The 15137-nt window shown below is 49.0% G+C and overlaps 1 protein-coding gene across 2 annotated transcripts in view; it reads left to right on the top strand.

The window, feature by feature from the left end:
- Positions 1-15137, top strand: part of NTM (neurotrimin) — a 422112-nt gene that overhangs the window by 222702 nt on the left and 184273 nt on the right. The window lies entirely within an intron of this gene.

Here is a 15137-nt window from a genome sequence, read left to right as displayed (position 1 = left end):
TTGTGCAGGATCCTGGGGCCTTGGAGACAGAGTCCTGGAGATTCTGACCTCTTGACTGCGGGGGTGGGATGGGAGGGTGGGGTCCTGAATCCTATAACGTAGGTCTCCCGTGACGCCCACACCGCGCAATCCTGCCCTTTGCTCACTGCTTAATGACTTTCTATTTTGTTTTACAACCTACAATCTGCTGCCTGTCCCGGTCAACGGTATCTCTCTTTCCTGCTGCTGCTGCTGCCTCGGATGCTTTTATGGCCATCGATTCCCTCCACTGGTTCCCCAAAGAGGTTCTTTTCCTTGAGCCAGAGCGTCATTCCGGCGGATTACAGTGCCTGCCACTCTGCACTCCGATTTATTGCCATCCTGGGCTTTATTCTCCCCTACACTTGCAGCCAAGCCTCATTCATTTTGTTTTCTGGGGCAAGCAGAATGCAGGAAGTTGCTATTAATAGGAGAAAGAATGTCATCCCGGCAGGGTTAGTGATGTCTGCCTTTATGGTCTGCAGTTCCAGAGCCTGGCTGTGGCCTGAGCACCACTCTTTTTCCCAGAAGTGATGAACCCAGTAGGAATCTCCCTTAGGAATTGACCCTCTGAAAGCTTGACACTCTTTTCAAGCTTTAGTGGACAAATGGTGTTCTTGTTTGGGGGCAAGCTCGGCCATACATCCTACACTTTCCCCTGCATGTGACCAGCAGTTTGCATCTAGAGGGAGAACTGGACAGAGCTGTAGGTGAGGTCTGAGTGCAGAGGGCTGGGCACGAGGGAGGTGGAGAGGAGGCAGGCGCAGCACGTGACATGTCAATTCCCCTTAAGAGGGCTTTGCAGGTTTCCCGGACACTAATGTATGTGAATCCAATTGAAGTCACTCTATCGGTTATATTTACTTTGATAAACATGTTTACTAATCACTTATCACAAATCAAATAATAGAGCACTTTCTAAACAGTGTCCCACAGATAATAAATGTCTTTTGCATATGAATGGAAAACGTTACGTCTCAGCTGTTTGTTGCAAGTCTGGCTCACTCTCTCAGAAGTAGAATTTAGAAACTGGCCAGGAGCTGCAGAGAGCAAAAGGGCAGCAGCTGCCCCTCCAGGGAACTTCCTCAGCTCCTGTGGACTGCCCGCAGGCTGTGTAGTCTTCAGCTCCTTCATACAGGAACAGGAGCCACAGAAAAATCCCCCAGTGGGTTACACTTGTGGGTGTAGTTCACCCAATCTAACTGACTAGCCAGGAGACTTCACAGAGACAGCCGAGGCGGTTGGAGACCACCAAGGACTGTGTTGGGATTTTTTCCTGGCATGGGCTCAAGAAGCCATGTCTTAACAAAACGTTCCCAGGAAAGTACAGTTTGCCAAAGCAGTATGGCTGGGGGATGGGGTGGCTGAGATAGCATCTGTTTGGTCATGTATTCTTTTTTTTTTTTTTTTTAATGTTATTGAAGTATAGTTGATTTACAATGTGTTAATTTCTGTTGTATAACTGAAGAAGGACACAATGGTTGGCTAGCATCAGTGATTCAATGGACCTGAACTTTCTGGGAAGCAGTGAAGGACAAGGAGGCCTGAAGTCCTGCAGTCCCTGGAGTTGCAAAGAGTCAGGCATGACTTAGAGACTGAACAACAACAACATCTTTATACACACACACACACACACATATATGCACACATCGGGCTTCCCCGGTAGCTCAGATGAAAATCTCCTGGAGAAGGAAATGGCAACCCACTCCAGTATTCTTGTCAAAAATCCCTGGACAGAGGAGTCTGATGGGCTACAATCCATGGGGTCACAAAGAATTGGATAAGATTGAGAGACTAACATACATTAAAAAATATATATATATATATATACACACATATAATTTTTCATATTCTTTTCCACTATGGTTTGTCATAGAGTATTTAATATGGTTCCTTGTGCTATACAGTATGACCCTGTTCATATAGTCTATATATAATAGTTTGCCTCTGCTAATCCCAAACTCCCATTCTTTCCCTCCCCTCCCTGCCCCTTGGTAATACCAAATCTGTTCCTTATGTCTTGAGTCTGTTTTTGTTTCAACGTATGTTGATTTGTATTGTATTTGTTATTATTTAAAAATATATGATTATGTATTTATTTGGCTGCCTTGGGTCTTGGTTGCAGCAGGTAGGAGCTTCATTGCATCACGTGGGATCTTGCGTTATGGTACGCCTGAGTTGTGGCGCTTGGGCTCTGGAGAGCTCAGACTCAGTAGTTGTGGCACATGAATTCAGTTGTTCCATGGCATGTGGGATTTTAGTTCCCTGACTAGGGACCAAACCCATGTCACCACATTTCAAGGTGGATTCTCAGTCACTGGACCACCAGGGAAGTTCCTGTATTGTATTTCAGACTCTACATTTAAGTGATACCATATGGGCTTTCTTTTTGTCTGTCTGACTTAGTATGATACTCACTAGGCCCATGTATACTGCTGCAAATGGCTTTATTTCATTATTTTTGGTGGCTGAGTAATATTCCATTGCATATGCATACCACGGCTTCATCCATTCATTTGTCGATGGACATTTAGGTTGCTTCTGTGTCTTGCGTTTGGCCACATATTCTAAAAGAGAAGTTTGGAGGTGGTCAGGGTGGGACTTGGTGTCTAAAGTGATGTGCATTTCTCAAAAGGGCGACACTATATAATGCACATGATTGTGTGAGAAGCATCATTGCCGTTAGGTCTCTAATGACTGTTTTACAGCCAACACAGAAGGTACTCTTGCAGCCTCCTGCATGAGTACTGATCTGAGTATTGGACTTCACCTCCAGGAAGATAACAAAGTGGCTGCAAACAGAGCCTGGGAGCCTGAGTCCAGCTTTGTGGTTTCCAATTGACTCTGACTCATCACTTAGACCCTGTGGGTTCCTAGTCTCATTTTGAAGACAGGAGAAATATATTTTTAGAAGAAATTCCTAAATACAGACCTTGGTGGGGGCTGGAGGGGGGGACAGTTTCCCATGCCTACCTAGAAGCAAGGCCAGCTTTAGATCAGTCTACAGCATCCTGTCTGCTCTCACTCAAAACTGTGGAAGAGAGAATTGCTAGGAAATTAAAATTAGACTTTTGTTATTATCATTCTTGTTTTTCTTTAGCACAGATGCAATAGCTGCCTCCTTCCACCAATCATTCCAAATTGGCATGTTCCTCACTCTACAGAAAGGCAAGGGTGAAGGATGTAAAGAATATGGGAGGTACCACATCCCTGGAAGCAGTGAACGATGCTCAGACAGCAGTGTGACTGCTTCCCCCACCCTCCTCTACTCCACTCCCTCTTCCTAAATTTTCTGAGCAATTTGGCCCAGGCTTTTCGTTGAGAATAATCTTCAACCCTGCAGGTAACTATATTGCAACCCTCTTTCTCCCTGGGTGTTCTTCTGATCACTGAACATTTTAAACCGGTTTTGATGAAGCTAAAATTGCCAAAATGCATCCTGTTAGGACTCTGGGAGTACAGATGTGTGTTAGCACCACATTCTCAGTAGGAGAAAGAAGCCCAGGGGTGACCAAGAAGAGGGGCTTACCCTGCAAGGTGGGACCCTGCATCTGAAATCCATTCACTAGTGGGGAAAGAAACAAGGGGAGACTTGGTCAGCTTTGTTGGGGAGATGCTAGGAAACACTGTATCGGACATAGAAAGCCACAAGATCAGGGAACCTGGCAGGTCTCCAAGTGGGACGAAGGAGATCTGTGCTTTCATCCCCTGACTTGGCAATTCTCTGATAATTACCACTGAAGAAGCCATCATGTTGCTGATTTTACTTAATGTGCTTAAATTCTAATTAATATTATTGGATTCTTCTTAGAGGTGAAACTAAACATGCTTGTTTGCTCTTTCAAGAATTTGCATAAGGGGTGAAGGCATGTTGGCATTTATTGCTTCTCAGCAATTGGCATTTTCGTCTTCCCAGTCTCACTCCACTTTCTGTTCTAACCTGCTAAACTTTTCTCTCTCTGTTCACCTGGCTGAGGAGAGGACAGCTGTGGGTGTCAGACAGCCCTGCCTGTCAGAGACCAGGATGCAGTGATGGGAGCCCAGGCAGGGAACTGGGAAGTCCTGCAGGGCTGGGGTTCCTGCAGAGACAGCTTGTCTCGTGCAGGTGAGGAAACTGAGGTGAAGCTTCACAGAAGCGGAGCGACTCACCTGTGATCACAGGTTTAGGTTCCTGTGTCTGGAGGTAGAGATTTGTCTCTGCCTCCGGCCTGGTTTTGATAAGTCCATGAGATATAATTATACATGAAAGGATTTTGCCTGCTATCATGTATCAGAAAGTCTTAGCTATTATTTTCCTGGTTAACTAATAAAACAACCCCAAACTCCCATGCAATGTCTGCTGCGTCCTCCTGGCCCACGTTTCGAGCTTTCATGGAGCCTGAATTGTGCCGTGGTGACTTCTGGTGGCTCGCCATGTGCCACGAGGGGCAGGCTCCTGAGTCGCCGTGGAGGGCAGCTGGAGCGATTCTGTGTTTGGGTTGTGCCTGAGGCCAGCCTGGTCTCAGAGGAGCCTGGTTTGGGGTGGAGTGTGTCTGCCATGTGCCTTCCCTCTGGACATTCACTAACTGGGGGGTGAGGATGGGCGAGGTGCCATGCTGAGCACAACTGGGCCGGGGGGTAAATAAAAAAGAAAATGCATGAGCCCTGCCTTCACAGTGGGCATGTGGCCTAGGCAGTGACAGAGGTGACCACGGATACAGGTATTGCAGGGTGGTGGATGTCAGCACAGGCATGACAGGTGGGAAGGAAGGTGCATGTGGGGAGGAGGTGGGGAGAGGTGCTCTAGGCAGACAGATGGGGCAGCATGGGATGTGGAAACTGGGAGAAACTCAACAAACACACCCTGTTTTACGGCTTCTGTGCAAGGTGATGGGTCTGGATGAGGCTGGGGCGTCCTGGTAAGCTGTTCTGAAATGTCATACTGAGGGTTCTGTGCATCACTGGAGGCTTGGGAACAAATGAGTCTCAAATAGATTTGCTAGAAAGGTCCTTCCAGCAGGAAGAGAGGCTGGAGGCCAGAGGTCAGTCAGGAGAGGCCGGAGTGGCTGCCACCCAGGGTGGGTGAGGTGGGAGCCTCCCCACCCATCCCATTGCCTGGAGTTCAGAAGGAGGTCAACCTAGTGAGCTTTGGGATGATTTGAGCTGCTGCTGAAGGGTCAAGATAAGGGGGTAATTTATGCAGAAAAAGACAGCTCTCCTCCAGCCCAGTGAGAATCCCTTCCTACAGAGACCAGCTAATAGAGTTTCACTAAAGGCACCGGAGGGGTGCTGTGAAGGACTTGCATAATCACTTGCCTGGTGTTGGTTGAAGGAAATTACTCCGCTAGGATCAGCTGATGTATCTCCAGCCACATGAGGGCTGACTCCATGGCTGCATCTTTTCTTCGGAGTTTCCTGCTGCCTCCCCTTCCAGCCACCCTCACCCTCCAGGATCCTTCCTGCTCTTCCTGCTGCTTGGGGAGGCGGCCAGAGGGGTGGAGAGCATCCCTCTGTGCAAGGCTCCCTGCTTTTGGTTCAGGACTGGGCTTCATGCCTTCAGAGCTAAGATTGTGTCCATCTTTTCCAAGTCTGTCTGGTGTCTATTACTGAATTGTCCATGCCAGTCCCCTGCTTGCTTTCTTTTAAGCAGTTGTTATCTCCTTTTTTGGATAAGCTCCTAAAACATAGATAGTAAGGAACATGTTTTGTTCTAAGAAGCGAGCAGAGCATCCCCACAGGCATAGAAGCACAGTAAACAGCTGTTTAATGGTCCGCGTGATGACGGAAGCATGGATTTGGTGACTTGGAAAATCATACCGAAGAGAGGGATATGTGTGTTCGCACACAAGGTTTTAAACATCAGCACCTCCCTGTTCTTCTCGAGTTGTTTCTACTTTCCTTGTATGTTTCTTTGAACCTTGGATGGTTTTGAGGATTGAATGGGCAGATAAGTTTTTCCCCATTTGACACATAGGAAAACTGAATCGCAGAAAGGGTGGGACCCAGGCTTGTCATAGCAAATGAGATAAGAAGACAAGGATCCAGCTGGCTCGACTCTGTGGAAGTCAGGCCAGAAGCTCGGTGCATGGCCGCTGCTTCTCTTCACTATGAACTGGGAACTGAGGTTCCATCAGATAAAATACACCAGTGTCTAGCAACCTCCAGATGGGAGAGATCTTAAAATCTAAGTAATACCTGGTACATTGTCAAGCTTTCAGAGCGCTCAGTGCACAGTCTCTCTTTGAATCCACCAACCCCAGAAAACACTGTTGTTTTATGTCAAGTTAAGGAATCAGGAGATAAACGTTCCCATCCCCAACCTTTTTTTTTTTTTTTTTAATTTCTATTGGAGTAGAGTTGCTTTACAATGTGTTAGTTTCTGCTGTACAGCAAAGTGAATCAGCCATGCGTATACATACATCCCCTGCTTTTGGATTTTCCTCCCCATTTAGATCCCACAGAGCACTGAGCAGAGTTCCTTGTGCTATACAGCAGGTTCTCGTTAGTTAGTTATTTTATACAAAGTAAAGCACCCCACTCCAGTACTTTTGCCTAGAAAATCCCATGGACGGAGGAGCCTGATAGGCTGCAGTCCACGGGGTCGCTAAGAGTCAGACATGACTGAGCGACTTCACTTTCACTTTTCACTTTCCTGCATTGGAGAAGGAAAGGGCAACCCACTCCAGTGTTCTTGCCTGGAGAATCCCAGGGACGGGAAGCCTGGTGGGCTGCCATCTATGGGGTCGCGCAGAGTCAGACACGACTGAAGCGACTTAGCAGCAGCAAGCAGCAGCAGTGTATATATATCAGTCCCAATCTCCCAATTCATCTTACCTTGCAACTCTTTTTTGAACTAAATAGCTACATAGCCATAGGCTTAAGAGGGACATAGCTGTGTGTCTAAATTTCTCCAGGGTCTGTATCTATAGATGACTTCTTAGGCCCTTCCAAGTACCAAATATACACCTTCTGCAAAGTTCTCAGTAAAACACCTTCCCTGGCACATAGACGCAGCACACAGACCTATTTATTTTCTGTGCAACACCATATTCTATCCTCTCATAAAATGCCCATGATTGATTATAATCTGTCTCAGCTTCTCTTTGGCAGAGCAAAATATCTGTGTCTGTCTTATTCATCCTATGCGGCATCACTTAAGCGCCCAACGCACTGCGTGGTCCGCTTGTCAAACAAGTGAAGAATTCGATAAGCCCCTGACCCTAACCCTAACCTACAGCCCTGTGGCCACGGCCCCATCTCTGGATGCTGTTTTCTTCCCGTGGAGGCAACTCCCTTCCCCTGTGCTCCTGCGTGTGTACCTTTAGTTCAAGGCGAACTCAGAACTCACTGTCCTGCCCTGAGATTCCCAGTCCACATGCCCCTCCCACCTCCAGGCAGCTGACACCCCGACCAGGAGGCCCTTCTGGTGCTCGGACCTGCTGGCTTGACCCTTTGCCCCGTGGTGTCAGCGCCCCTGGGTGGCCCTTACCCACCCCGCCTGCTCGTCTGGCTGCCGGCTCTTCTCAGCACCTCCCAGAGCAGGACCTCGTTGCCCACCTCACCCGCCCCCCCACACCCTGTGCTGGTTCCTCTCTGCAGCCTCCCAAGCATCTCATGCAGCCTTTCTTATAGGGTCACCTCCCAGTTGCAAAACGTTTGTGAAAATTACAAACAGGATCATCTTAGTCCTGAGCCCCAGAAGCCGGCCCTGAGAGGCGAATTTGTGTGAAAATGATGTATTAAGGGCTTGTTCCCCGGAGAGACCACAGAAGGAGCAGGGGTGGGGCAGCCAGGAAGGGCAGGTGTCCCAGAAGCCGGCACACCACTGCTGCCGTGGGGACACACACCCCTCCCCGGGCACCTCGGCCCCTGGGAGTGGGTGCGGAGGGGCACCCATAGTCTAAGGCAGCCTCCAGGGAGAGGCAGGCGTGGCCTCTTCAGAAGAGAAGTGCAGAACCAGGGCTAGGGCACAGACACAACACGAGGGCCACAGGGGCTGGGCTGACAGACTGCAGCCACGCGCTGCACGGGTGGGGATACCCTGTGGATGGAGGGCTGGACTCGCACCCGGCTTCCTGCCTCGCTGGTCCAAGTGCTGTTTTGTCTCCTCAGCCTTGAGCTTCTCCCCAGCTGGTGGTTCGAGTCCTCACCGTAGGTCATCCTGACTGGTGACAGGAGGGCATCGGAGAGAGGATCCAGGCCTGGGGGAGGGATTCCAAGTGTGTCCAAACAAGGAGCTGGAGCTGAAACTCGCCCCAGCGATGGGACCAGCGTGGCACATGTGCTGCTTCGTCTGAGGCTGTCTCCCACGCACAGAGTGCCAGGCTGGCATGTCTTCCCCAGCCACCCCCAGCTCTGGGCTCAGGGACACGGAGGACTTCAGGCCTGTTTCCAGCATGACCGGGCACCCTGATACACACCATCCACCTCCAGTGTACCTGAGTGAGTACTGGTTTTCCAGGTGTACCTGTGAACGGTGTCAGCTTGGACCAAAATTAGTGCATCCCCCTGCTGCTCTCCTGCCAGCTGGTCCACCCTCTCCAGGGTGAAGCTCCACCTCAGGTGTGGGCTCTACACAGCCTGGCTGTCAGGACAGGATGGCTGGTGGGATCAGAGACACAGATGAGAAGAAGCAGATTGATTTGCCTCTGGGAATCTGGCCCCTCCCAGGGCGGGCCACCCTCGAAGAAGGGGGCGGGGCTTAGGCTTGGTGTCTCGGTGGCTTAGTGGCCCTTGACGATTCTTTCGGGTAGTCCTTGCAGAACTCTTCAGTTTGGGTCTCTGGTCTTTCCTATCTTCAGGAGAAAGGAGACAGTCCTTCACGTGGCTTGCTGCCTTAGTTCCTGTAGGGAAAAAATGGCACGCTTAAACTAGGCAATTTGAGGAGAGTTTTTAATAAAGTGGATGTTTACAAAAGTGCAGCCAAAGTGCAGGAAAGACCACGATGGTTAATTAGGACCCCCAGGCACAAACGGGGCAGGAGTGGGGATTGGCTGATACCTCCAGGTCTCGAATGGTTAAAGGAGGAGGCTGAAGCTCTAACCAGGGACAGAGGCCCCTGGCCAGGAGCTGTGACCTCTGACAGGGGTGTGGACAACTGGTGGTATTCCCTCCCCAGCCCATCAACTGAGCCGACAGGAGGTCGGAGGTCAGGAAACAGTCGATGTGACCCACACTAGTCAGTCTGAGGTGGATGGATGGGACACAGAAAGTGCAGGACACTCACTTACTGGCTTCATCTCACCTACCTTTTCTGCCAAAGCCTGATGCTCCTTACAGGCCAAATGTCCATCCTTCTGCAAGCACGCTGGTGTCTTTCCACAGCTCCGCTGCACTTTGCTATGCTGTTTTCTCTACCTGAAATGCTGTGCCTTGCTCTGTTCTCTTTAGCAAGCTCCTTCCAATCTCAAAGGCCACCTTGACTCTCACAAGACCCAGATTGCCTTGAGAATAGCCAAAAATCCTTGGAATAGAAAGACACATGTTGTATGCCCCCTCCCCTATCCATATTACAGATAGACTGAGGATGGATGGCCTTCAGAGCACACATCTTTTTTTTCTCTGAAAGGCAGAAACTGTAGCAATTCAGAGATGTGAGGCCAGTGTGAATTGTGAGTTCAATGTTTGTGTCTGTAGGGGACCCAAGCCAATTTCATACAAGTGTATATTCCAGTAGGGTCAAAACTGGGCTTCCCTGATGGCTTAGTGGGTAAAGAATAGGCCTGCAATGCGGGAGACCTGGGTTCAATCCCTGGGTTGGAAAGATCTCCCTGGAGGAGAGCATGACAACCCACTCTAGTATACTTGCCCAGAGAATCCCATGGACAGAGAAGCCTTCCAAAGGATCACAAAGAGTCGGACATGACTGAGCGACTAAATACACACACACACACACACACACACACACACACACACAGGGTCAAAATTAGCAACCCCCCTTGCCCCTATAGTAAAGAGCTAAGGTGCCAGCTGTTTTTTGCTGAATTTTCAGCAGGTTGGTGATGGAGCATCCTGGTTTGTCTGTTGGTTGGTGTCCTGCAGAAGCGGACGTGGGAGATGCACAGGTCAGCTGCACAGAGCTCGCTGTTGGTATTTCTGGGCCCTCCTCCTTGTGATGCTTTGCTCTGAAGCTTGAAGGGAGGTGCCAGGCACAAGCTCAGAGGAACCAGGCTTAGGGTGCAGCCAGACCATTTCTGTGAGATAAGAGGAGATTGTGATCAGGTGCTGTGAAGGGCGGAAGCACTTACTTCGCCGTAGGCTCAAATGTTGCTGGAGACGTGTCGCTTTTCAAAGGCAGTTAAAGGGCCATTTGAGAGAAGGGATGGGTGGATTACCCACTGTCCAGGCCCATTATAGTCCTCAGATCTTCAGGCAGGTGTGTTTAAGAAAGGCCGGGCCAGAACTGTTCTGTCTTTCTTCAATAATCCTTCTCTTTATTTCAACACTCTTTTTGTGTCTATCTTCAGAAGGTGCCAAGCAGATCTTTCTGCACTATTTTTCTTCCAGCTTCCAGGTTCCTATTTCTCTCTCTGTCTCTTTTTCTCCTTTTCTCCCAAATCCAAGAGGAGCTTGAGGCCCCAAATCCACATTTTATGTTTTATCTCTGCAGCACTCATCTTAGTCTTGCTTAATCATTTTCTCTTGCTATTCCTCTATGTACGAATGTAGCCACTGTAATAAAGCCGCTATTCATCAGCAGAAGATTAAGGGCACAGAGGGCTGCATTTTCAGAGCCTTGGTATAATCGGAGCAGCTGCAGAAAATTTCAGGTGTATCAGCTCTCCCCGCCATGCACCGTATTCAGGGGCGTGGTCTGGCATGGCTCCGTGGGGCTGGTCCTCTTCTGGGCAACTACACGTGAGACTCCTCATTGTCAAAGGGGATGCAGACTATTCACGCAGGCCGGACACCCTTGACGGCGTGCACTCACATGGACCAGGCCCATTCTCTGTAAGAAACCTCTCCAAGGAAAGAACAGGGTGAAGACAGACAGACTGAGAAGGACACGGGCATCGCTGTGAAGTGGTGGACAAGCCATGCCTCCCAGGTTTTCTCTCTCTGTCTGGATCCTCCCAGGATGTTGCATACAGGCGAGACCATGCACTGTCCAGGGGGGGTCTATACATGGGAAAGGAGAGCCTCCAGTCTGGTGGGAAGGGAAGCCCTTTCAGAGAAGTAGGGAAGGCTGAGGACCACTGCCTGGAGGGCCGGACTGTAGACACAAGTGAGGGCATGCACTGAGGCTCTGAATGGAGAGATGATTGGAGTTTGAGGAGTCCCAGGACTCAGGCTGGAAGCCCGGTGTGTGCAGAGGTTGTTCCTCTGTTCTTTGCACGTGTCGCGGGACGGGCAGAGGAAAGGATGCTCAGGGTGGGTGCCTGGTGCGTCTCAGGGCTGTGGGAGAGGGATGGAGACCTTCAGGGTTGGAGCAGGGAGTCTCCAGTCCTTCCTGGCTCTCTCCTCCTCTTCCCGGCCTGCCTCATGCTGGCTTGTGATTCCTTCTCCAGTGACAAGTAGCTATGTCTTGTTACTCTCCCCTGGATTAGTTAGGGCTGGTTGAGTTTGAAGCTTTACTTATTCCTGATTAATTTTACAGTTGATCCCCATCCTGGAGGAGTTGAAATAGTAATGAAATACGTCTGATTTTAGGAGTAATGTTGTAGAAGTGAATTAAGGGCTATTCCTGGAAAAAGCCTGGTGACTATGTTTTCCACCCAGTCTTCTCCCGACTCCCACTGACCGAAGCTTCGGCTCTGCTTGGAAGTGCACTTACGCTCTTTTCACTTTTTTTTTTAACTACCTGGGAGAATCGTCTCCCGTGCATTGTGATGGAGACTCGATAAATGAGACAGATAGAAGGTGGCAGGTGTGAGGAGGGGCCAGGAGTTGGCTGCCAGGTTACCTCTGCGATCCAGGTCTGTCGAAGCCACATTAATTCCGTGGAGACTCAGCAAGACTGATAGCCAGCAGTGGTGGTTTGGACATCTACTCATGACCTTGGAAGTGTCCCAAGCCAGGATGGAAACCATGCCAGATTTTCCATGTAGTATTTCACAAGGGGGCCGCCTAACCACGCTGCAATTGGGTGTGTTGGAGCATGAGTGATTCTGCAAACGGCCGTGTCTGGCCCTGTGAGCGTGGTGCAGTGTGGTGAGACCGCTTCCATTTCAGTCAATTTCCAGTCATTAGACACTCACGAGAAAGCCCAGCCTGGTCCCCTCATGTTCACCAAGAGGCTGCGAGATGCCCCCTTGATGGGCATCAGAAACAATTATTCAGGCAGTTTCGAGGTTGTTGATCAGCCTGTCCTGCAGCAGCTCCGTTCACCTGGGGCCTGGTTGCATTTAAGCTGCTGGAGGAGAAAATAGCCAGGACTCTGCTTCTGACTTGCCAGAGTGTATTGGTCGTAAGAAAGTTCTTTCCTATAAAGTGGTCGAAAAGTGTTTCAAATGAGAGTCCTAGTGCCCATTGTGCTGCTGCTCTTATGTCACCAACAACCAGAGAAATGTCTAAATTAATGGTTCTCAAAATGAGGTCCCCAGCCCAGATAGGGGCCGAGCAGTCTGTCCTTTATCAGGAATTACAGGTGGTTCTGGTGCTTGTTGAATTCAAATGTTGTGGGGACTTTAAAAAATATATATTTTATTGCAAAATATTTGCTTTACAATATCGTGCTGGTTTTTGCCACACATTAAAATGAATCGGCCACAGATATACCATATATCCCCTCCCTCTTGAAACTTCCTCCCATCTTCCACCCCATCCCACCTCTCTAGGTTGTCATAGAGCACTGGGCTGAGTTCCCTGTGTCATACAGCAAATTCTGACTGGCTATCTATTTTACATATGATAATGGATATATTTCCATGCTACTCTCTCAATTCATCCCATTATGGGGACTTTTGAGAGGCCCTGGATAAGGACATTCAAGATCACTGGCTTTAGGGAAAACAAACAAAAACTGGGTTTGCATCTTGTTTCTGCAGCTTACTATCAGGGTCATCTTAGTTCATTTGGATAATATTTATTAGACACAGTTAGCCTCATCTGTAAATTGGCAGTAATAAGTGAACCCAACCAAGTTTTTCAAGATGACAAAATAACACACAGGTTACACTTGCAGTGTGTGTGTGCCAAGTCGCTTCAGTTGTGTCTGACTCTTTGCAACCCCATAGACTATAGCCCGCCAGGCTCCTCTGTCCATGGGGAATTCTGCAGGCAAGACTACTGGAGTGGGCTTCCATGCCCTCCTCCAGGGGATCTTCCTGACCCAGGGACTGAACCTGCATCTCTCAAAAATCCTGCATTGGCAGGCAGGTTCTTTACCTCTAGTGCCACGTGGGAAGCCCCAGAGACTTGCAGGGTACCTAGCATATAGTAATATGTGTTCAGTAAACATTAGCCGTGAGTATGAATTTAGCCAGTTCCTCCATTTGCATCCAAGCAAAATCCTGAGCAGCGGTCACCCTTAAGGTCATGAATATGAATGACATCCCAGGTACATTGCCAACAAAGCAAGCTGTGGAGTGTGTTGTTCTTAAGGGATTTCACACCATTATGGGTCAAATCCACAGTTCAGTGAGGTAGCCTGAGAGGAAGAGCATCAGGTGTGCAAGGAAAGCACAGCATCAGGGGAGGTCCAGCATGAGGTGCTTCCTCTATTGGCTGCACTTTCTCAGGTATGTTCAGGATATTATTATCGCAGCTGACAGTAAATGTGCTCTAGACCGGTCCAGCCTGCAAGTGCCTCTGGTGACTGGAGAGCTTATTAAAATACAGGTTCCAGTTCATTACATCTTATGTGGGGGCCTGAGAATCTGTGTTTCAAATAAGCTCCCAAGTGATGCTCATCTGCTGGTTTTCTGATCACACTTTCCTGTGGTGAAGTGCTATTAATAGCTCAGTGCTCCTCAAGCCCTCATATGCATATGATTCCCTCTAGATTTATGCTGTTGAAGAAACGGTCTGGGGGCCGCCAGCATTGTCATCTCTTGGGAGCTTACTGAAAGTGCAGAATTTCAGGCCCCACCCCAGATGTACCAAATCAGAATGTGCATTTCGGTAAGAGTCCAAGGAAATTTATAAAATGTGTCACCCATTCAGGGTATGTGTTTATTCACATTGGACCCGGCTCTGGTTAAATGCCGTGCTCTCACCATCTTGAAATTCTTAATAATTCTTGAACAAAGGATTCTGCATTTGCGTTTTGCACTGAAAACCACAAATCATGCAGCCTGGTCCTGGACACCGCTCTCTACATCCGTGCTTTTCAAACTTAGGTGGGTACATGACCCAACTGGGGTATTGTTAGGAATTCGTGTGTCTGGCTTCCAAAAGATTCTGAATCGGTAGGACAAGAAGATCTGTAACAAACACCTCACCTGATTTTGATGCAAGTGGTCCATACCCACTTTGAGAAATACTCCACTGGTCAGCTTTCGCATCATTTCTCTCCTTTATTGTCCAAAAAAAATAAATCAGTAAGCGGCACAAAGTGAGCTGGACAGCAGAGCAGAGGTGTTTCCGGTTGAGCAGTTTTCCCCACAGGGGCTCTCAGCAAGCCTCCACACCCGCGCCTGAGAGGCCCAGCAATGATCCTGTGACATTTACACACGTATGAGTGGAAAGGATGCACAGACCAGGAGGACGGTCTCGAGAGGGACCGCCTGGGGGAGCGGGCGCGCCTGGCAGCAGTCCTCAGGCTTTTTATGGTCACAGAGAACTTTGAGAATTCAATGGGAGCAACTGTCCCTCCCCACTGAAAACCTCACCTTTGCGCATCCTAAGGGGAACCCAGGACCAGGAATTAGAACCTGGCTGAGATATTTGACTCCATCACCCCCAGCTCTCTGTTCTGGGCAAGTTATCCGACCGTTCCGATCCTGGAGGCCTGATCTTTAAGGCGGAGAATGGTAAGATCATCTATCTCAGCAATTTGCTGCAGGAATCACAGTGTGGATGTAAAAGCGCTTTGTACTCTGCAGAAGAAGATATAAATTGGAGGCAATATTGTACCTACTGTGGCTCTGTTGCTATTTCCAGCCTTATACTCAGGATCAGGACACTGCCTTTGTGAATTTAGCCTCAGGCCATAGAACATATCCTGTGTAGCTAGAGAAGGAAATGAATGCAGAGAAACT

This window comes from Bison bison, unplaced genomic scaffold (genome assembly GCF_000754665.1).
Source record: "Bison bison bison isolate TAMUID 2011002044 unplaced genomic scaffold, Bison_UMD1.0 scf7180017864205, whole genome shotgun sequence".
NCBI lineage: Eukaryota > Metazoa > Chordata > Mammalia > Artiodactyla > Bovidae > Bison > Bison bison.
Note: the sequence above shows the minus strand (reverse complement) of the source record. Positions and strands in the feature narration are given on the sequence as shown.